Here is a 23,741-nt window from a genome sequence, read left to right as displayed (position 1 = left end):
TTTCTCTGCACAAGCTCTCTTTTTGCCTGCTGCCTTCCACGTGAAATGGGACTTGCTCCTCCTTGCCTTCTGCCATGATTGCGTGGCCTCCCCAACCATGTGAAACTGTAAGTCCAATAAACTTCTTTCTTTTGTGAATTGCCCAGTCTCGGGTATGTCTTTATCAGCAGCATGAAAACGGGCTACTATATTTTCTTTGTTTTACAAAACTAATTTCATACTGCTCCCATGTTTTTGTTTTACCTATTTCTTCTAGTGGAAGAAAAAAGAAATAAAACTTTCTAGTCATGTTTAAACTGTAGTTTAAAATTATCTCTTATAGATACAAACACAGTCAGTTCAGAGTTGAGACTCACTTTCGAGGATGTTTTGTCCTGGCTGATTCCGACTGTGTGTGAATTGCTGGTTTGGATCCTGGATATGGCAGCACCTGCTGTAGATCACTGCACACCTTGCCCTTGTTTCTTCTTGTGAGGTCCTTACTCTCTGAAGTCTCCTTGTCCTAAGCACTTCTCCAGTCCCCTGCTCCTATTAGTATCTATCGCAGAATATTGCAGTAAAATTTTTCAAAGGTAAAAATATGTAATTGATGCGCCTTAACCAGTATTAAAATGCAGCTGATTTGGGGAGCAAGAACCCTTCAATCAAATCAATGTGGTGGAAAGGGGTCAGAATAATGAGAGGAGAGGATTTCGGGGGAGACTTTCTTTAGACAGTGTGGTGCTAAACCTGTGAACCAGGGTTCTCCAGAGAAACAGGACCAATCGGATCTATGTGTGTATAAAGATATTTATTTTAAGAAACTGTCTCATGTGACTGTGGGTAGTGGAGTGAGTCCAAAATCTGGTGGGGGAGGCCAGCAAGCTGGAGACTCAGGAAGGAGTTGTAGTTCAATTCCAAAATCAATTCCTGGAAAATCAGGAAGAGTCAATGTTGCAGATGAGGCCCAGGTCAGTTTTCTGGAGAATTTTCTCTTGTGGGAGGTCAGGTATTTTTTCTATTCAGGCCTTCATCTAACTGGATGGGGCCCACCCACATTATGGAGGGCAATTTGCTTTACTTAGGGTCCACTGATTTAAATGTTATTCTCATTCAAGAAACACCTTTACAGAAACATCCAGAAGAATGTTTGACCCAATAAGTGGGTACCATGGCAAGTGCCAACATAACCTCTCCCCTTGTTTACTTGGCACCCATATCCATCTTCTTAAATCATACTTAGCCCCCAAAGACCATTACAAGGTCATACTTCCCCCTAACATTGTACAACTATCCTGAGTACAACAAAAATGCACTAACCGTTTCCAAATAAGATGATGCAGAGTCGTTTAATGATGTGTACTCTTCTTGATATTCCATAACTTGAATACTATGATGTAAAGTTAATAAAAATTACATTCCATGATATAAAGTCAATATGTCTGTGTTATGTGATAAGGGGATAAGAGAGGGAATATACACACATGCATGTACACATACTCACAACAAATTAAGGAAGAAGTATTCATGACATTATGATAATTACAGGTCCTTATCTTTGTAACTGGTCATGTGGCTGTAGCAGGTATTTATAACTACCTTCTTCCACGGCTCATTCTGTATTCTCTTTGCCCTCAGCAAATATCTTAGCTGGTCATACTTCTTTACCTGGTTGGGTGTTCTAAATCTTAATTCCTGAAGAGTCTGGGCCATTAGGAGTCCTGCCTGGATTGAGTTGTTATGCTTTTCCATTGGTATAATCCAGGATGTGGTAACACTAACAGACACTCTGAGAGATCTTGTGTATATCTAGAAAGAAGAATTCTGGATATATTCTTTCTTACCTGCATTGCAGCGGGCAGTCCAATTTCTCCCTAGTCCTCCAAGCACTTCGGGTGAGGAATTCTCTACTCCTAGCTTTAGGCCTGGTTCAGAGTTGGGGCCTGCATGGAACTTCTAGGAGAGCTTACAGCTGGTGCTACTGTGCATTGCGGGGCTCCACTTATGTCAGAGAGAGTTAAAAAAACCTGAGTAAAGACGAAGAGAGTTGCTAGAAAACTGCATTTAGGAAACAACTACATGTCCACAATAGTCAAGCAGATAATGCACATTTTCCATGGACCAAATGTGGGCCATATTAAGGTGAGACTTGTCCCTGAACTATTTTAGGTTCTACTGAAGAGAAAGTGAAGAGCTTCCAGTAGTGACAGTCTGTGCAGAGTGGGCCACCAGAGAACCAAGCTGAGGAAGACTTGTCCATGTCATTGGAGCTGTTCCCTGGCAAGCTCAGAGAGGAAGGAAGCTCTGAAATCCTCACAAAGTACCCAGGTGAAATATCTGCCAGGCCCAGAGAGCATGGTGTTGCTCTATCAGTTTCGTGCCATGTAGGATGTGAAGCCATTGTGAACACTTGAGCTTCTCTGAGATCCTCCCAGCCTCTTGGATACACTCAGGAAAATGGGGTACCCACTCACAATGGCCTCAGATTCCCATGAAACTATCTGGGTGTTTCTATGCCTTTTTCTCCCCCGGAGGTGGTGGATTGCCACGATGCTTCTATCCTGCTCTTTTTTTTTTTCTTTTTTTCCTTCATTTCTTCCCAGTGCTGGAAAGGTTCTCTACTTTATCCTTCTCTCTGGCAGAAATTTTTGCATTATGTTATGGCCGATTATTTTTCTACTTCTTCTTAGTGACATAATCCTAATGCAAGAAAGGATGCAGGGGACTAATACATTTTTAGCAAAAACAAAAAACACTTTGGGAGTAAACTTTTGACTGTTTCTTCAGAAAAGCTTCTCTCTTTTGTGTTGCTAGGATTAGTGAAATTTTATGGGCTTGCCTATCCCAAGATAGGGATGCTTGGGTAGAATTCCCATTGCATTAAGAACCTTAACTCATGGTTACTTCTTGCATTACACAATTAATTTATCTCCCTTTGTCCAGTTACGGATCTCTTTTCTTCCTTTTCCTTTTCTCTATTTAATAATCATAAGGTTATTTATCCAGCCTGGGTTAGAGAAGAATTATAATAACCTTATTTCAATGCTTTACTCTCCTTCTTATAAGTTGTTTTTAGAAGCCAGGAACAATCATTAGATTCAAAAGAATGGATAAGTTGGACAATAATTATATTAAACTCTTTGAGAAGATACATGCAGGAGATAAAATTCTAGATTTTTCCTAGACAAAAAAAGATAATTGAATATTCAATGACAGTGATAGCTAATAACTTTAGCATTTTGTCTCAATAGATAGTGATTTTTTTCTAGTGGGGGGGATAGAGGTATATTATCAGTAGAGATTTTAATTGTGTAATTTGACTTCTAAAAAAATAGGATGCTAGATGGAATGTCTGTATGTGCATTTTCATTAAACATTCTTTTTAATCAGATATATTTAAAGATTCTTGTTTGGGTTAAGTCAGATTTGTCAGCTCTTCAATCAGTTTGTAGTACATTGTAAAAGAATATACTCAAAACAGAGCTAAGCTGTCAAGCTGTGACAACCTGGAATGAGGAAGATTTTCAAAAATTATGAGTGAGATATTTTAAATGTCTCCTTGACATCCACAGCACTATTCAAAATACTTCATCAGAGGCATGTGCTTTCAAAATGTACTTGAAAATTAATGTAAGAAGTGTAATTTGTCAGTCTTTGTCTTAGCAAATGAGGCACTGACAGTCAGGGAGCATTCTCAGTAATATAGCACTGACTCACCCCACCTGGCACTGCCAGGCTGCGGGAGAGATGGAGTGACCTCTTCAAGGGGCAGCGAGAAGGGCCTTAAGCAAAGCAGAAACATAAGAGGCTTGATTCCAAGCCCTGTTGATACCTGTTTGAGCTGATGGCGAATGGCAAACTCCATTTGTCCTTTGCCAAGAGGATTGTGTGATTTAGTGATTCCTCAGAGGAGCCATTTCATCCTTACCTGTATGTTGGGGACATAAGCTATTTGTCCTGATCTCAGCTAATAATAGGGAAGGCTGCGGCAAAGAGACAAAGCCTTGACTATTTATTTTAAATAAGTCCCTTAAGGGGTGAAGGAATATCTCAGGCCGGGGGCAGTCCTAAGTTAGCTTCCTCTAAATTCAAGGAAACCTTTCCAACACCTGACCTGGGAGAAACCTCCAGGGATGTCACTTAATTGGAGAAGGGGCTACGAATGAATCATATTGAGCCATGAACTTTCACGTTTCTTTTCACTGCTTCTCCCTGCCCAGTAAATGCATGTGTTGTGTGCTTGTCTGCGACCAACGTTTAAGAAATCAAAGTGGGAAAGATAACCAATGCTGGATATTGATGAGAGGGATGTACAATTGATTTTAAGGTGGTTTGGCCTTTCGTGTGCATAGAGTTTCTAATGTTTTAAGGTGCACCAAAGGGAAATTCACAATAGGGACTCATGACAGTGACCCAGAACCCAAAAGTCAGGAAGACTGGAAACCAGGTTCTAAGAGCCAGGCAGCTACTGTGTATCAGATCATGGTAGCTTCTTTTCTGTAAATGTGTCTGCTTTTCTCTCTGTGTAGAGAGGAAGGAGATGTTTCAAGAAGTGAGGAATGGCCAACATCTTACATGCTGCAGCAGCATCATGCTAGAACAATGGGGTCTGTGGAAACAGCCTTTGGGCTGAGTGATGAGAATTAACTCAAGGAGGGATGTTTCAGTGGGGGTGGGGAGGCAACAAACTTGTGCAGGAGTGAGTTGAGAAGTGTAAGACAAAAGAATATGGTAGCGAGACAACTTTTTGGTTTTATATATATATATACATATATATATTTATTTATCATTCCCTAGGTAACCAATTAGGAAAAGGGGCTTTAGAAAGGAGATAGATGTCAAAGGATACGAAATAGCAGATATGTAGGATGAATAAATGTAGAGAACTAATATACAATAGGAAGACTAACGCTAATAAAATTGTATTGTCCTAGGGATTTTTGTTAAATAAGTAGATTTCAGCCGCTCTTGTCACACACACAAAAAGGAAGTGTGGGAGATGGCAGATATGTTAATCTGCTTCACCACTGTAACCATTTTACTATTTATAAGTATCCCATAACACCATCTTATAAACCACAAATAGACACAATCAAATTTATCTAAACAAATAAAAGGAAGGTTTGATACTTGACATGAAATTATACATCTAGTGAGCGGGGCAGACGTAGGATTCAAACATATGACTGTCTTCCCTGAGGGACAGGGCTCTTAGCTGTGATTATTTTTTCCACCAATTTCATCAGGGCTGTGAAGATGTGGTCACTTACAGAATTGAGAACCTTCTTGGTCCCAGGGTATGCTAAGTCACGCAGGTAATATACAGTAGAGGTAGCTTCCATGGTTTGCTTAGTCTCACAGAAAAATAACATAGCTCAGGGAACGAGTTTTTATTCTTAATCCAGTTATTTAGCTGGACTCACCATAGACATAATTGTCTCATTTGCCCTAGCCCTCCCATATCACTTGAAGTAAATATACAATTTGAGTGGCCTACTTTTCTGTATCAGGGAAGATATAACGATAGAGTATTTTGCTATTTGACTTGTACATTCTATCTGTAGCTTCTAGAATAAAAGAATAATAGAGACAATTAGTTCTGCTAAATGCATCTTGGAGCCATGTGTTAGCTTATCCATGGATTTTCTCCTTAGATGTTTAAATATTCCCCCTGCAATTTAGGTTTCATCAAACAAAGGAGATCTGATTTAAGATAATTCTCTTGGTAAGAAAGCAATTGCTGCTGCAATCTGCCATTCACCCAGAGCCATTGATCCCAGGATAAACATTCATTTATCAGAGAATTCAAAATAAAACACAACATATGCTGTCGTTTATAGCAAATTGATGAGCAGAATTCTGCATTCTTCCTAGATTCTCCTATCTAACCATTATTTCGTTTACTTTGGTGAAAATTACTGTAAAATATTAGCTTCATCTCCTTTTACTATTATTCTTAATTCAAACTACAAAGCTGGTTAACATTGTATAAAGTCAGTGTATTATTTTAACCTCATTGTACAGTTTTGTTTATCTAAAATAGTCTTTTCAAAATATTAATAGATGTTTAAAAATGTTCTCTTTTATAAGCCACTCCATCCTTCGAAGCCATTCATTCTGCAATGCGTTAGTTAGGTGCTTGGGAGGAATTCGGGCATTTGGATTGTGACTTTGGCCTTGTGTAGTGACCTTCTTGCAGCAACCATATAATCATCTTCTGAAAGCTATAGTTCAGGTATAAAAGGGTTGTGGCCATGAAGAAATTCTTTTCATTAGAGTTGTCATTGGATTTTGCAATCTGCACGTAGCAAGCAAAATGACCATGAGATGATAATTAAGTGGTCTCTTTATTATTTCAGAGAGGAAAAAAGTTCACAATTCTGGTGATTGCAAAGCCTCTGAATTGGATATTAAAAAAATACAACATAAAACATTTGTGTGAGCATAGATTCACTCCTTTCATTTTTTAAATGTAGATGATATTTTTTCTTGAATAATGACTGTCTTGTAGGACAAGAGGCTCTTGACTGAAGGTTGGCATTAAAATACTTGCTATCTAACAACAGTATAAGCAGATTGTACAAAGGAGACTAATGTTTAATCACTGAAGTTCAAAACCAAGGTTTCTCTCTACAAGGGGTGTGTGGAGCCTCTAAAAAATGCAACAGATGGGTACCTCAAATTTAAATTCTTTTGATAATGATTAAGGATTTTCTGCTTAAAAATGATGAAAATAAACTTTCACTGATAGTCTTTGAAGATAACAGGCGAAGATCTCTCAGATAATTATAAATTTTTTGTGGGATTCATTTTAAAGTAAGTGGTTGTTGCTTCTCTTTACTGCGTGATGCTACTTTTCTGCATTTTAACATATGTTTTCCCTCGAGCTCACATAAAACTCAGAACGAAGCTATAGTTATGCATAAGAGTGTGTGCACTATTTCTTATACTTTACTAAATTGAAAACCTGATTTTTTTTTAAATCTCTGGTGAAAAAAAAAATAGAGATGGTCCCAACAGAACTGTTAAGTCATTTATCTTTCCTCTCTCAGCTGTTGTATCACCACCTCAAGCAAACAAAACTTACTAATGACCTACAAGACACGGTGGTTGTGTTCATATATCTGTCTGCTAGTTTTCTCATCTGTAATCTGGATGAGATTACATAAAATTTCGAACATCAATTACTAACATTTAAAAAAATTCCTAATAAATTCTTAAGTTGATTTCCCCATGTCATTGAGGAGTTGTTTTGAAAACTTCTTTCTACCGCAGTAGGTCCTTAAAGCATTTCCAGGGAGTTGCCACTCAGAGTTTTACTACCAGAGAAAGGCTCTCTTGAACACATTCACCTTTGATTATGCTTAATATGTTTATTAACAAGAAGTACATTATGTCTCCTTATAAAATTTGTTATTTTGGTTGTATACCAATGCTTTGCTAATTCAGTAACTATATATCTAATAAATTAATTCTGTATCTTTATTGAATCTCAAAAAGCACACCATGGAAAGTGCTTGCTTAGTATCTGCAGGATAACTTTTTATATTATAAACTACCAATAATTATTGATTGGACTTGAGAAAGCTGTGAAAGTCTAGAAGGGTAAATTTGTACTAAGCATAAATGAAACATCACATACAATCATAGAAGCTCCAGAAGGGTTTTTAAAAAAATCATCAGTGTATTTTGTAGTTCGGATGGCATACTAAATATGGATGAAAAAAGTCAATATTAAATGCATTTTATTTAAATTAAAACATATACATCATATCCAAATGCAATAGCTCAGTGGTTGCACTAGGACAATCTAAAAGTTGTTAATTCCACAGCATGAGGCCCTATATATGCAAAATGAGATGAAATCTACTATGTGCCAGTGCTCCAGATTGCTAGCTGCCTTTGCCTTCTGATATATGCGAAAGCTCAGTAAAATGTGCTATGTGAGAAAAGGAGTGAGTTTATATTATTATTTCTAGTAGAACAAACTGCATTACTTTGTTTATAAAAAGCTTTAGAGGTCCATTGTTTGCTTTTCTCCTATTTTTATTTTAGATTATAAATTCCTCCCAGAATTTAGTGCAGATTTAAAAAAATCATTACCTTTAAGGAAGTAGTCATAAATCTACATATATTAGCCTTCTTAAAGCTGTATTTGCATAACTGATTTGAAAGTAACATTTGTTATAAGCTTAAGTCTCGATGCTATTATCCCATGGCAGTTAATTTCAACCACTGTGAAATGTCAAGGGTGACCTGTTTATAGTGACTCTCATTCTTTTCCCTTGCCAAAGCAGAAGCCACTGGATAAGCACCTAGATCCTAGGAAGTTGAGGAGCAGGCACCTGATACCCCTGATGATTAATTAATCTCCTTCTCCTCCAAATTGAATCAAAGACATCCGCAGCTGTTGGGTGGCCCCACTCTTTATTCCCTTTGACACTTTCTATTGGCTGCTACTAGAGTGAAATCTTAAAATAGACATCTAATAACGGACTTCCACTGCTCTGAAACCTTTCAAGTGTCTTTCCTAGATGGTACCTTGAAATTCTACCCATTCTTTAACATTCACCTCTAATCTCATTATCCAAGTTGGAATTATTCTTTCCTTCATATTTTTATGATACTTGACTTTTCTATGTTGTAAGGGCAACCTCAGATTAGTTGTTGTACATGCATTATTCTTTAAATTGATGCTCACTTGGGACATTAGAGTGTGAGGGATTAACTGAGCAGGGATTATGTTTATTTTGTTCACTATGATATTCCCCAGTGTCTAGTACAGTGTATCCACACCTAATAGGTGCTCAATCAATATTTGTGGAATAGTTGAATGAATCCAATGGGCTTTCGAAATTTTTTTCTTGTGGTAAGCTTTAAGGAATATCATTGTCTTGTTCACCTCAATATTCCCAGTACAGAGGGCACTTAGCACCTTGCAGAAACTAGAGACTTTATAACTATTTGTTCCAAAAATAGATGGTTGACTGAATAAATGAATAGAGCTGTTTTCTCCAAAGCCCAAGATGCTTCTAAAAGGCAGTTGATCTTTGAAAGATATAATCCTGAGTATTTAAAGAAATATTGTCATAAATTGAGTAACTAAATTAGTAATATATCCACAGCGATAAATAAATAGCTGAAAACAAGACAAAACAAAATGTCCTATAACTTAAAATGTTCCCACATGAGCGAACACTTTTCTAAAGAAGACTACATGCAGCCAACAGTTATATGAAGAAAAGCTCAACATCACTGATCATTAGAGAAATGCAAATCAAAACCACAATGAGATACCATCTCCCATCAGTCAGAATGGTTATTATTAAAAAGTCAAAAAACAACAGATGCTGGCGAGGTTGTAGAGGGAAAGAAATGCTTTTCACACTGTTGGTGGGAGTGTAAATTAGTTCGACCATTGTGAAAGGCAGTGTGGCAATTCCTCAAAGACCTCAAGACAGAAATGCCATTCGACCCAGCAATCCCATTACTGGGGATATACCCAAAGGAATATAAATCATTCTGTTATAAAGAAACATGCACGCATATGTTTATTGCAGCACTATTAACAATTGCAAAGACATGTAATCAGTCTAAATGCCCATCAGTGATAGACTGGATAAAGAAAATGTGGGGGCTGGGCGCTGTGGCTCACACCTGTAATCCCAGCACTTTGGGAGGCCGAAGCGGGTGGATCACGAGGTCAGGAGATCGAGACCATCCTGGTTAAAATGGTGAAACCCCGTCACTACTAAAATTACAAAAAATTAGCTGGGCGTGTTGGCGGGTGCCTGTAGTCCCAGCTACTTGGGAGGCTGATGCAGGAGAATGGCATGGACCCAGGAGGTAGAGCTTGCAGTGAGCTGAGATCACGCCACTGCACTCCAGCCTGGGCAACAGAGCAAGACTCCGTCTCAAAAAAAGAAAAAAAAGAAAAGAAAATGTGATATGTGTGTGTGTGTGTGTGTGTGTATGTCTATATATAAGTATATATATTTATATATACACACACATATATACCATACACACACACACACACACACACTATAGAATGCTATGCAGCCATAAAAAAGAATGAGATAATGTCCTTTGCTGGGACATGGATGGAGCTGGAGGCTGTTATCCTTAGCAAACTAATACAGGAACAGAAAACCAAATACCACATATTCTCATATATAAGTGGGAGCTAAATGATGAGAACACATGGACACATAGAGGGGAACAATGCAAACACTGGGTGAGAGGAGGGGGAGGATCAGGAAAAATAACAAACGGATATTAGGCTTAATGCTTGAGTGATGAAATAATCTGTACCACAAACCCCATGACACAAGTTTGTCTATGTGACAAACCTGTACATGTATCCCAGAGCTTAAAATAAAAGTAAAACAAAAAAATGTTCCCAGTTTTTGGATGATGATGTTCCAGACACTGGAGATTTATGTTTTTAGTTTTTATTCATGATCTATTTGGAGAGGTCTCCCCCAGTCCACCCTATCCACAGCTGTACCTCTCATCAGAATGTATTTCTTTCATTGATTTATTTTGTTTCATAATATTTATCCTTACCTCACATAATATTATATTAGTATATTGTTTTTACACAGTAAAATTTCTACAGTTCTCCTGCTGGAATATAACCTCCATGAGGGCAGAGAAGTCTCGTTTCCTGCCTGCAGAATTGTATTAATACCTGGCATATAGCAAGTACTCAAACTTTTTTTGCAAATGAAAACATGTTCTTTAAAAGCAAATTGTATCTCAGTATTGCCTCCTGCAGTCCTGTGGCTCTACTATTTCACCATGGGAGTATAGGTTATCCCTCCTTATTTATTATCCCCGTTTGAAAAATAAAAGTCTTCCTCTTTGGAGATTGAGTGTCATGTTTATTTTATGCTTGAAGATCCCTTGGTTAAGGATGTATTCATGAGAAATAATCAGTACAAATAATAATATTTATGTTAAGCTCTTTTTTTTCTATGAAATTATTCTTTAGAAATTTTGCTGCCTCTAATCTTTCCAATCTGCCCGAAGATTATCTGTGAAATTGCTACAAGATTTGCCAGGGGTGTCAGGATATAGGGGCTGCAGCATGAAAATTATGCTACAGTATTTTGAAAAAGTACATCAGAATTAATTTGTTGTTGTTTTTCTTCTGATCTATAAGCAGTTTAAATTCATACTGGCCTCTGCTGTGTGTGGGAGAGATCCATAGATAATTTGTGCCTTTAATGATAGAGGTTCTCAAAATTCTTTACATGAATGTCCTGACAGGGAAGACAAAATTGCCTTTTTGCCACTTAGAAATGCAGGACAAAGCAGCTGACAAATGTCATCTGGAATTTTATATCATACAAACACATATTCCCTGTGTCAGCAAGGGTACGCCTATATGATTTTAGCCGTTTCCTTCTAATTTCTCTAGAAATAATGGGTTAGTTCACAGAAGACAGTCTGGAGATTATTGATATAATCACAAATTGAAATGGGACCCTGAGCTCTCTGTTCACAGAAAAGCTTGCCTGGCTTTCTCTGTATTTGAAGTGATTAACGATGGTGCAGCATTGTGGGAAAATGGTATGTCTATAATTATACGAAGCCACAGGAGGAAGAAACCCTTTCTGAACCTGGTCTTTGAAGCCACCCAAGTTATTTGAGTCTAAGCCATTGGGGGAAAAACAGGAAGAAAAAAGCAAGAAAACTATAAAAAAATCAGAATATGTAGTAGTGACACTGGTCTAGGGAGAGACTGTGTGAGACAGAATCGAAATGGTTGGGGACATGAAAAGGTAACAGACAGAAAGAGATATTGGTTTAGCAGTTAAACAAGAGACTATGCAAAGCCAGAGTCCTCATCCTGTTAGCTGACTGGCATCTCCCTGTCATCCTTATCATTCCACCCTCCTTTGTAACCTGTAATATGGTGACAATATTTCTCACCATCTCTTGTGGGACACAGTGACACAGATAGACTGCTAAAAATAGAAAAGTCGATGTCAATGTTATAAACAATGATGTAGAATAGGTTGGTCTTCATTGCAACCTCTCTCTTTCTTTCTCTCTCTCTCATATTTGTTAACATACAGGCCTTCTTAAAATGTAGAAGGATTTAGGACTTATGTGCATTTCAGAATCACATTTAAGGTGCAAGGGGCGTCTGGGACACTGTTTTCTCCCCAGCAGTTTTGGTGCCCTGCTCGCAGGAGATGGACTGTATTCTCTGGCTGCCTAGGTGCAGAGTTGGGGCTGGCCAGAGGATGCAAATACAAACCGGCAGCTTATTTCCATTCCTGACCACTTGGTGCCACTCTAGCTTTAGAAACTGCTCAGCTACAACGAAACCCTGAGATACAGCTTCCTTCTAGGCTGGCTTCTGCGGTTTCAAAGACAGTCATTGTTTTGAAGAAGGTCATTTGGAGAGTTCGGTGGCTGATGTGATTAGAATGTGTACAGCAAGTCGCATTCCAGGTGCTTTGTGTGCTAACACTTAGGTGTTATTACCAGCATTAATTATCCAAGGGACATGTAACAAACACAGGTGGGCCCTTGTTGGTTCATTTAAAAGGCAAGGCTCTGCAGAATGCAGACCTCCAGGTAGCCACCCTGGCCTTTAATTTGGAGTTTAATTTAGGGGTAGCTAGAGCACACCAGACCTCATCTATTCATAGACTGGATATTATAAAAAGAAAATTATTTCAATATTATTTCCTCTCCAATATATGCTTCACACACACACTTACCCCTAGAGTAAAAACAGTCAGCAAGAACTTGAAAATGTTGTTGCTAAATATGCTTCCCTGCATGTGATAGTTCAGGTTTTTTCCTATCCTCATCCTCTTTACTTGCATAGCTTTTATTCATTAGCAAAATGACGTTTTCTTCACAGAAAGAACCATCTATCAAATGAGTAAACTACCCCAGATTGCAAAACACATCACCCAAAATGAGACATCTTCATCTTCATCTTGTTTTCTACCTCCCTTTTTTTTCTGGGACCAAAAAGGATTCGAGGGAGAAATTTGTACCTTTTTTTTTCTTTTTTTCCAGCATCAAGATGACTTTCTAAAATGGAGGACATTTTAGTATTTAGCTGAAGGTCCTTGTGTTCTGTATTAATGGGAGCCCAGGAGGGGGGTTTGCCCAGTTTTAAAGATGCTAGTGAGAGCTGTGCTTTTCTGACTCGTTAATTTGGAAAGGCAAGAGGAGGCTGCCATTAAGAAATGTCTTTGCAATTAATTGCATGTAAAATCAAGTTTTTTTCTGACACATTTATAGAAATTGCTTTACCTTATTTATGCTGATATGCTTCTGCTGGCCTTAGCATGAGTAGAACTGGCCCTAGGCAAAATTGAGATGCTGGCAAAATCTGTTTCTGAGCCCCTTCTGATTTTGTTGCTCACCTTTCCCTTCTCTGAATGTAAACCTTCTTTTTAATTTCCCCTTAAACCTTAGTTTTGACTTCAGTTGCCTTTGGCATTCCACTTACGAACCGTGGGCTGTCCTTGGGTTTGGGGGTCAGCAAGCTCTGGTAGGACCCTGACTCTGCCATTTTCTTGCTGTGTAAGTTGAGGGAAATGATTTAATTTTCCCATTTTGAATAATCAGGGAAACACGGTATGTGAAGCTTGGCGTCTGGCATCAGAAGAGTGGAACACACAAAGTGCTTGTTAAGAATGAAATTTTCGGCCAGGCGCGGTGGCTCAAGCCTTAATCCCAGCATTTTGGGAGGCTGAGATGGGCGGATCACGAGATCAGGAGATCGAGAACCATCCCTGGGCTAAACGTGAAACCCCGTCTCTACCAAAAAAAAACAAAAAAAAACTAGCCGAGTGAGGTGTGACCCTGCAGTCCCAGGTACTCAGGAGGCCTGAGGCAGGAGAATGGGTGAACCGGGAGGCCGAGCTTGCATGAGCCGAGATCGTGCCACTGCCTCCAGCCTGGGCCACAGAGCGGGACTCGCTCAAAAAAAAAAAAAAAGAATGAAAATTTCAAGTCTTATTGTAGACAACGTGACTCAGAATTTTAAGGGAAAGACTCAGGAATCTGCACTTTTAAAAGTTCTCTAAGAAATTCTTAACTCTTACCTAAGTCTGAGAACTCCTGGCTTAAGAAATAAATCTTCCAAGGGGTAGCTGTCTTTATAAAAGGATCAGGAAAAATAGCATCACTGAAAGGAGGGGATGAGTCATGGAGTGGGGGTAGTTAGATACCATAGTCTTTAAAATTATTTTATTTTATTTTTTTGTAGGGGAGAGATTTTGGGCAAAACAGGGTGTGATTTGATCAATTTGCTGTCCTGAATCCCATCTAGAGAGGAAAAGTTGGGCATTTGATTCAGTATATTGTTTAGGCCAAATACACATTACCTCCTTTCCAAAGTGGAGGTGCTAAATACATGGATTTTATTACTTCAGTGTCATTTTTTCCAGCTTTTTAAAAGTTGTTTTCTGTATTCATACATACATAAACAAGGCAGAGATCATTCCTCCCACCTTTGCTGATCGGTAGACTCTTTTGCTGGACTGTAAGCTCCACGAGGGTGGAGACCATGATTTTGTGCTCCTTTGGGATTTTAGGTTCTAGCACAGCACAAGCATGTGTGGTAGGTGTCTGGTCAATGAATACCTGAGGTGGGTAGACAAATTTTCTTAACCTCTAACACGTACTAATCTAGCTGCCCTTTTCCTCGTTCTGTTCACCTATGTGTATATACTTAAGGCCTGAGCAGATTCAGATTCAGTGAGTAACAGAACTGCTTCAGGGGAGGTTGATGCTCTGGATGAAGCTAGGTTGCATGTATTGAAAATCAGGGATGGCTGGATTTATGGAAGGCAAATTTTGAGGGAAATTAATTCAGTATTGGCTTGTGCCTGGGCCATCTTTCTAGTTCAGATCATCTAGGAGATTAAAGATCCACTAACCTAATACCAGTCTGATTTGCAGGGCGTATTGACCATTTGGAAAATTGAGCAATGGAGCAATTTACTCCCTGCCGGGCTTTGATGTTGACCCAGACACTTAGTGCCTAGTGAGAAGATTTTAAGGAGTAACAATAGTGAGGATTGTTTTGAACATGGTTAGTATTTCCCTGAGGCAGTAACAATTATCTAATTCTTCTCAGAATTCAATGTACATAGGGGAAGTGTAGTTTCCTGGGGGCCCTATTCTAGATCAAACCCATGTATTTCAAACCATAGGCCTGGAGGAAAGCAGAAGAGAAGCCCAAGAGTAATTGGACTTAGTCTGGAAGACGCTTTTCATGGGGTCCAGATCATCCCAAGTCTCCCACTCTCTTCCCCTCAGGGGCACTCAAGGGAGCAATATCTGACCTGTGTAATTTATTCAATGCTCTCTACATGGGAAGTTCTGGCGTAGGAGTTAGGAGTATACTTGGTCTATGTACATTTGACTCCAGGCTTCAGCCTTGTCACTGTTTTTTTTTTTTTTTTTTTGAGATGGAGTCTCACTCTGTTGCCCTGTCTGGAGTGCAGTGGTGCCTCTTGGCTCACTTGAACCTCCACTTCCTGGGTTTAAGCCATTCTCCTGCCTCAGCCTCCCAAGCAGCTGGGAATACAGGTGCCCACCACCATATCAGGGTTTTCTTTTGTTTGTTTTCTTTTTTTTTTTTTGTATTTTTAGTCGAGATGGGGTTTCACCATGTTGGCCAGGTTGATCTCAAATTCCTGACCTTTGGTGATCCACCCACCTTGGCCTTCCAAAATGCTGGGATTACAGGAGTGAGCCACTGTGCCCAGCCTGGTTCTATAACCAAGATAACTTGGATATAGAACCACATAACTTTTTGAATCTCATTTGTTTCACCTGTAAATGATTTAAGCAAGCAAACTTCTCTCATGTGCTCAGGCTATCGCTTTGCCTATATTTTAAGTGGGTTACAAGAAGAGTTTTGTAGATTTTTGTTATGATTGACTTTGAATTCTTAATATTAGATGGGTTAGAAGCCCAATTTCGTCTTTTATTTTTAACAGTTTAGAGCAGTGATTCTCAAAATGTGGTTCCTGAGCTAGTAATGTCAGAATCCCTGGGAAACTTGTTAGAAATATACATTCTGAGACCCCACTCCAGACCTACTGATAAAATGTTGGTGTGGAGCCCAGCAAGCTGTGTTGTAATAAAACCATCCAGACTGTTCTAATGCTGCTCTCGTTTGAGAATGACTGAACTTTAGGGGAATGTTCCTCACTGGAATAAAATTTTAATGAACACCAATTTGGCTGAATGGATAATCCTTCATATAGCAGAATTTAAGGAGAACAGATAAAGGCCATTCAGGGGCTGTGTGTGGTAAGAGGATAGTAAGACAGTATCTTATATCAGCTACGTCACAGTTACCTTAATTGTTTTGGCTAGGGCTGACCATATGCTTATATTAGATAAGTTATTTAAGCTCTGAGTTTTGTGGTTCTCACTTGTAAATTTGGGGCAATAATAGGAGTCCTACTTCACTTGGCTGCTGTGGGGTTAAATGAGGATGCAATAAAGTGCCTCATGCAGTCTAGTGTGCCAGGTGTTGGGTGAATGGTTCCTTGTGTACACTCACTGAGTGATGTGTGATTCCACTGGACTACAAGCCCAAGGAGAGGCGAGGCCTGCATCTCTTTTGCTCATTGTTACAGCCATGGGAGCAAAGACAGTTCCTGACCCAGACATTGTTCAATAAATACTGGTTGTATGAACAAATGAATGAATGAATAAAAAAAGTAAATGAATGAATGACTATGCCAGTTTTCTTTGGATATATTGGCTGATACAGTATATGTATGATGAGAAGTTTACTTTTTGAGGCAGTTTTAACCCATATTAAAAAATTCAAGGGACATACAAGTACTTCCATATCATTAAGTATAAGGGAATATACTTGCACCAAAAGATAATGGTGAAATTAAATTAGTATAGGTATTACTGATTCTGTATAAGTGATTACACGAAAATTTTCAAAATTTCAAGTTATGAAATACTACAGAGATCTATCGCTGAAAATATTTAGATAGACTGAAATTTAGGGTAGATCAGCTTTGCAAACACATTTTTTCTCCTTTGGTTTCCTTATGAATCATTTGTGTTTGACCCTCAACAAATAAAGGCAAGAAAAAAAGTTTCTAATGAATTTCTGCCTTTACTTTAATTCATTCCCTCCCTCCTTTACTTCTTTGTCTTCATTCTCCTAACCATTTTTTTTTTCTTATTTGGGTTCCAAGTATATGCCAGTGATGTTAAACACCCTATAGGCTTTACTTTTTTCTAAATGAATTTTTTACCAACCATATTATAACCACTCTATTTTACAGATGGAAAGACTGTGACTCTGAAATATAAGTAATGTAAGCAAAACAGGACTGCAACTTAGGTCTGATTTCCCATCCACTCCATGAGAGCATCTCTTCTCATGCTCTTTTCACTGTAGCACCTGGAACAGAGAAACATCTTCATTGCTTTTTGGCTAGATGTGGTTACCTATTACTCCCATATTTAGGAAGGGCAGATGGGCTTTCCAACTCTTAGAAGACTTGAAGGTGAAAAGGAATGGAGTGAAAATAGCCAGATCATGAGCCATAGGAAGAGAGAGGATGGCCTTTCTTTTTGTTTAAGAAGTGGATGTTCAAACATCAGAATGGAGAAAACTTAAAAGGGAAAGGCTTTGGCAACCTTGGATTTGGGTCAAGGAATGCTGTCCATCCTCTTGACTGTTCACTCACCACCCTTGGTTGTACCTATTCCAAGTTCTATGATTTGAACTTACTTTTTTGTGGGCCTTTGACACTGGTTGTCTGTGCTCTCTCCTGCTTCCCATTCATTCCTGGAAACTTGAAGCTTCTGTCAATGTATGCCTGACTAGTCTAGGCAGAAGTGATCTCTCCTCTGCATTTGTGACTCTGTTTGACATTCTTTTGGCACTCAATTGCATATTGCCTTTTGGTACCAATAAATTAGCTGAATAAGAACCATTTAATATTGAGTAAGTAGTGTATTGTTTTCCAAACACAATTGTAAAGATTCCATAAAAACAGACAATACTTAAAATAATCATATTAATGAAATAACAACTAATTTTCATTAAAAAACCAGTGTATCATTTCATCTATTCCTCATATGAATTTGTGTTGATATAGCAGGAAAATGTAGTCCAAAAGGAAAAATAAAAATCAACATAAACAGCATCCAAAGATTACTCTTAAATTTTAAATAGATTGAGGACAGAGACTGTTTTTTACAAACCTGAAATGTTTAACAAGGTTCTAGTCACATAAGGAATACTCAGGGTACATTAAAAAATTTTATTTCAATAGTTTTGGGGTACAGTGGTATTTTTTTGTTACATGGATGAATCATATAGCAGTAATTCTGAGATTTTAGGGCACCCATCACCCAAGTAGTGTACATTGTACCTAATGTGTAGTTTTTTTTTTTTTTAAATCTCTACCCTCCTCCTTCCTTCACTCTTCTGAGTCTCTAAAGTCCATTTTACCACTCTATGCCTTTGCATACTCATAGCTTAGTTCTAACTTATAGGTGAGAATACATGGTTTTTGGTTTTCCATTCTTGAGTTACTTCACTTAGTATAATAGCCTCCAGCTCCATCTAAGTTGCTGAAAAGACATTATTTTGTTCTAAAGATACATATATTGAATAATCCAGCATGTTCCACAAAACATAGTTGATTAAACATAATTGATTAAGCTTACAAGGGAGCTGAATCATATTTTCTTGACTTGATTGTCAACTTTCGCTCCTTTTTTCTTTTCACACAGCTGACTGTCCAATATGACTTCTACCCAATGATGTCAGAGACTGTTGTTATGTAGAAATTCTAGTCATAGGAAAAATCACACTTCCCTTAGCCAACACTTTACTTTTTGTTTTAAGAAACCAGAAAGGCTATGTTCTAATGTTTTCTTAAGTAAAACTTCCAGGCCCTAACAAGTTGCATTTTTAGAAAAATCTTACTCAACTTAACTCCCCATGGTTCTGTAATGTCATCTATAGAAAAATTCTTGAAACAGCTGTGCCTCTTTGTGTCTGAAAGATTGCTCTTTCCTTGGTCCATGAAGGTTTATAATTATGTTGATTTAAAAAAAAACCCTCCAGCTTGGACCACATTTCCCTCTCCTGTTGAATTCTTAATATTTTATGATGAAGAGATGCATGCTTTTTCTTGGATCCTTCTTTCTTTTTTTTCTCACCCTTTCTTCAAAGTGGGATGTTTTGCCAATAGCTTTACTGGTAGTACTATAAAAAGTAATGGCGGAGAGCCTAAGATTTTGGACTTTCAAGTCCTACTTCACTCTTTAGCACTGATCCTGGGTGAGTTACTTAACTGCCTCAGTTTTCACATATGGACAATTGCAACAATAATATTAACTACCTCACATGAATATTCTGATGGCTATAAAAGACATTATATGATAAGAGGCTTAGCATACTGCCTGATTGGTGCCTCAACATAAGAAGAGCTGTCTTTTCCCCAAAATGTCATCATCCAGAAGATGGGGTGGCTTTTACTAAAAAGTTATTATGGAATCTCTCATAAGAGATGTGCTGTAAAATAGCACATAAAAGCACATAAACCCTAATGACCTCAGTGAATGCAAGTTTTCCATACCTAAAGTGATCATCTGCCGTGATAGGTTCAGAAAAGAAGCCCCCAAAATTAAGAAATAATTAGTAAATGTTCCTGGAGATTTCACCTTATGACATCAAGTATTGCATGTCACTGTGAACACAATCTATAAAGAGTCTTTAAAGAGGAAAATTCTGTGTGTTTGGGTTGTGGAGGTTAGGTATCTACTTCTATAGGATGAAGAGAAGAGCACATGCCCCAATGTAATGGTGATGAATACTTGGGGCAGGAGGTAATATTGCTACCAGTGGCATCACGCACAATTTCAAACAACTTAGATGGAAGAGAATATAATGAGTGCTAGAGGACTGTTTGACATCTCAAAATATGCATCCAGAGATGATAATGACATGATGATGAAGATGCATGTGAAGAACTCCAAGTAAGTTATTCCAAGTATCGTGAGGGTAGTAAAGAATAATATATCTGAACTATGTCTAAATTCATGTACTTCATACCATATGCGATTTTAAATACACTCGCATATAGAAATGTACAAAAAATAAACCTTAGAGGCAAATATTTAACTTTTTGTCTCTAAGTCGAAGTTAATATACTGAAGTTGGCTAAAAAACATTTTGGGAATCTTCTTGTTGAGAAAATGGAGGACTCATATTCTGGGCCACTGTCTGTTCTAGCATATATGGTAAAGAGTATTAAAAGATTAGCCCCAATCATAGCAGTAACATTTCAAAAAAGATCAAGACTCTTTAAAAAGTAATCAGTCTGATATTTTGAACTGGAATATGCATATCTTTTGTCATGGAGATTCCTTTTTTTAAAAATTCAACATTATCTCATTCTATTGATCTTTGAAGCTATCAAATTTTGCTTCCTCAATTACCATTTTTCTCCTATCTCACCCCACCAACTTTGCACACACTCCCTAAACACACACACATATTTTTTCATGGTATAAAAATAAATCACTCTATAACATTTATGTTGGTTTATTTCATGATAGAGTATTATCATAAATTCCTATTTAGCGTATTCTATGGGCCAGTCACTGTTTTAAGAACCTTATGATCATCCTGTTTAATCCTCGCAACTGCTTTCTCAGATAGACACTACTGTTATCCCATTTGAAACAAGAATAATTGAGGCACAAAGAAGTAAAGCAATTTTCTCTAGGTCACATAGCCAATAAGCAGGAGAGCCAGTATTTGAATTTAGAGTCTGACTTCAAAATCTCAGGCCTTAAGCACAATGCTATACCCCTCCACTGGCTAGGGAGTCTTGTTTATGTTTATTTAGTAATAAAACAACTTTTAAATTACAAAAATAGCACAAGCTAAATGTTAAAAGCAATAGTAAAATTCCTAAATTTTAAAACCTCAAACAATGGTAAAATACAAGCTGAGAATGAAGGTCCCTCCTCCACCTACCAATTTCCATAGAGATGACTATTATTAAAAGTTTGTGTTTAGCCAGAGGTGATGGTATGCACCTACAGTCCCAGCTACTCAGGAGGCTCAGGAAGATCACTTGAGCTCAGGAATTTAAAACCAGCCTGGGCAACATAGAGAGATTCTGTCTTAATTTTTTAAAAAGTTTGTTGAATATTATTTCTAATTATGTAGACATAGATATAAAATATATATTAATGACATCACAGTAAACGTATTCTTCTGTAAGTCATGACTGATTCATTTATATGTCATGCATGTCTTTCCATGAAAAGATGTGTGATTCTGCCTTAACTTTATTGGTTCCATAGTATGGATGTAGCATCATTTCTGTAGTCATTCCACTATTCATGGCCATTTAGATTATATTAATGGGAATATAGGAAACTATATGGAAATGAATATCCTAGACTTTATCATCTCTGTGAATGTCAATTCCATTTTTCTCCAGTTCAGGCTTAATCTTGATATTGCTCTTGATGCCTCTTTTTCTCTAATACCCACATAAAATCCATCAGCATATCCCACTGATTCTATTTTTAAATATATGCAGAGACATTGGTCATTTTGGTCATTTCTAATCACCTCTTCTCACTATCATCCAATCCATTACTTCTTATCTGAACTATTGTCATTACCTTGTAACTTGTTTTTCTACTTGCCAATAGTAACCAAGAGTGATCTTTTAAAAACTCAATCCGATAAAAATTGCTCTACTCAAAGACTCTCCATCTAAGTCACTAACAGTCAAAGTACATGCCATGGTCTTTAAGACCCTCCCTGAGCCAGCATCCTACTACTTTTCCAACCTTGACTTCTACTACATTTCCGTGTATTCACATTACACCAGTCACATTAAAATATCTGCTATTTCTTAAATACAATAAGCACAATTTCTCCTTAAGATCTTTGCATTTGTTCCCACTGCCTACAATCTTTTGAACCGTTCTTCCCCCATATTTGCTTGACTGACTTCTTCATTTCTCTTTTAGGTCTCTGTTCAAATGCTATCACATCTTATTTGTTGAATGAGTGTTTAGTGAATGAATATATCTTTACCCAACTGAATAAATATTTCTGGAGAATCAATTTCTAGAAGTGAAACTGCTTACTTATTTCAAACCCTTTGTTATTCCAGCCCTCCATCTTACATCCTTGCCTATTTTATTTTAGTATTCTCATGCTCCTCTTCAAAATGCTTCTGTGTTCCTGTCTGCTGTTTCTACTGTGGAAGGCTGGCTGGCTTTCTCTCTCTCCTGGGAGATCTGGAAGAAAAGGAGACACTAGGCAGCTGGTCTGATTCTCGTGGGCCACTTTGCAAGGCTGTGATTTCAAGAGTGACCTTGGGGTGTGACTGAGTTGTCATTAAACAATTTAATAGATGAAAGAATCCCCTCTTCATACTTCAGCCACAGTTATTTCTTTCCAAATATCTGGCACCGTGTTGTAAACACTCAGCATTGTAAAGAAAAGATTTTTTAAAAAAAAATCTGTCTTATCATATTGGTTTAAAATATGGAGGATGTATATTGAAATTAGAACAAATCAGAGAAATCCTGGAGTTTCAGTCATGAAATAAAACTTTTGTCCATATGTGTCTTTAAAATATTATGGCATTTTTGTTCACCCTTACCACATTCCATTTGAGAAAATCATATGATTACTGTTAATGACAAAGCGATTTATGATTTCCATGATTTCCTGGATAACTAGGATAAGAATGAGTAATTAGAATAAAAAAATTATGGACCTTTGGAACTAGGAGAGCTTATTTGTTTATTCCCCTAATTTTCTACAAAAAAGGAAACAGACTACTGTAGAGGTTGGTTGACTCATTCAAGCTCACACAGCTAGTTAATGGTACAGGTAGGTCCTCTGACTCCAAAAATAGTGCTCAGTAGCATCCATGGAACATTGTCTGTGAACCAAACCTTGTGCTAAGTGAAGTTCTACCTGCTAGATAATTCCTGTTCCTTCCAATTGTCCTGACACCCTGCAGTTTAGTTAGATTATGTGATTTGGCCTCATATTTCTTCTGGAGCTAGCTGGATAAGGATCACCCTATTAGGGTGCTTAATTTTGTGCTGATGATCCTTCTTTCTGTCTGAAGTCTTCAGGTTACAGTTTTTTTCAAAGAAACTCGGTGCTGCTTGTCCTTTTCCGTTTGCTGCATGATGTGCACATTGGTGCCTCCTGCAGCCTTCCACTTGTTAATTGCCTCTCCTTCCTAATGAAGCCTGTATCAGCTCCAGTGCTAATTGAACTTCGTCCTTCATTCAGACTGTGTTATTAAACAAATAGTCACAGTGTTTGGTCTCACTTTAATAGGAGCATTGATGTTTGCTTAACATCAAAAACTTATTAGTAATCCATTGAAAAGGCAATTAATGGAGGACATGTGGGTAAGGAAATTGAACTAGTCTGCACCACAGGACAAAGAATGGCAAAGACACTCTGGTTTTCTAAGGTTTAACTGTCTGTATCCTGGTAGTTGCAAAATGATTGTTAGATTCTTGACTCTTAACCCAAATCAATGAATTTATCATTTATGTAAAGTAGCATTTACATGTCTAATATCAAAGCGAAGGACAAGGTGGCTTACCTGTCTCTGAAGTTTTCAATCATTCTCCCTCTCTCTTTATAACATTTTCCCCAAGCTTTTTAGCAGGACTTGTCTTGGTGGTTACAGAAAACATGAACAGGTGAAAACAAG

General features: G+C 37.8%; 1 long non-coding RNA gene across 1 annotated transcript; it reads right to left on the bottom strand.

The window, feature by feature from the left end:
* Positions 1–379: 379 nt before the first annotated feature.
* Positions 380–23,741, bottom strand: LOC108540052 (uncharacterized). Its single transcript, XR_001888569.1, has 4 exons — positions 23,631–23,741; positions 1,824–2,006; positions 1,300–1,369; positions 380–538 (listed from the first exon to the last, which is right to left on the bottom strand). It is a non-coding gene; the product is annotated as an uncharacterized LOC108540052 (long non-coding RNA).

Source organism: Rhinopithecus bieti, unplaced genomic scaffold (assembly GCF_001698545.2).
Source record: "Rhinopithecus bieti isolate Rb0 unplaced genomic scaffold, ASM169854v2 scaffold_15850, whole genome shotgun sequence".
NCBI lineage: Eukaryota > Metazoa > Chordata > Mammalia > Primates > Cercopithecidae > Rhinopithecus > Rhinopithecus bieti.
This window is presented reverse-complemented; position numbering and strand designations above follow the sequence as displayed.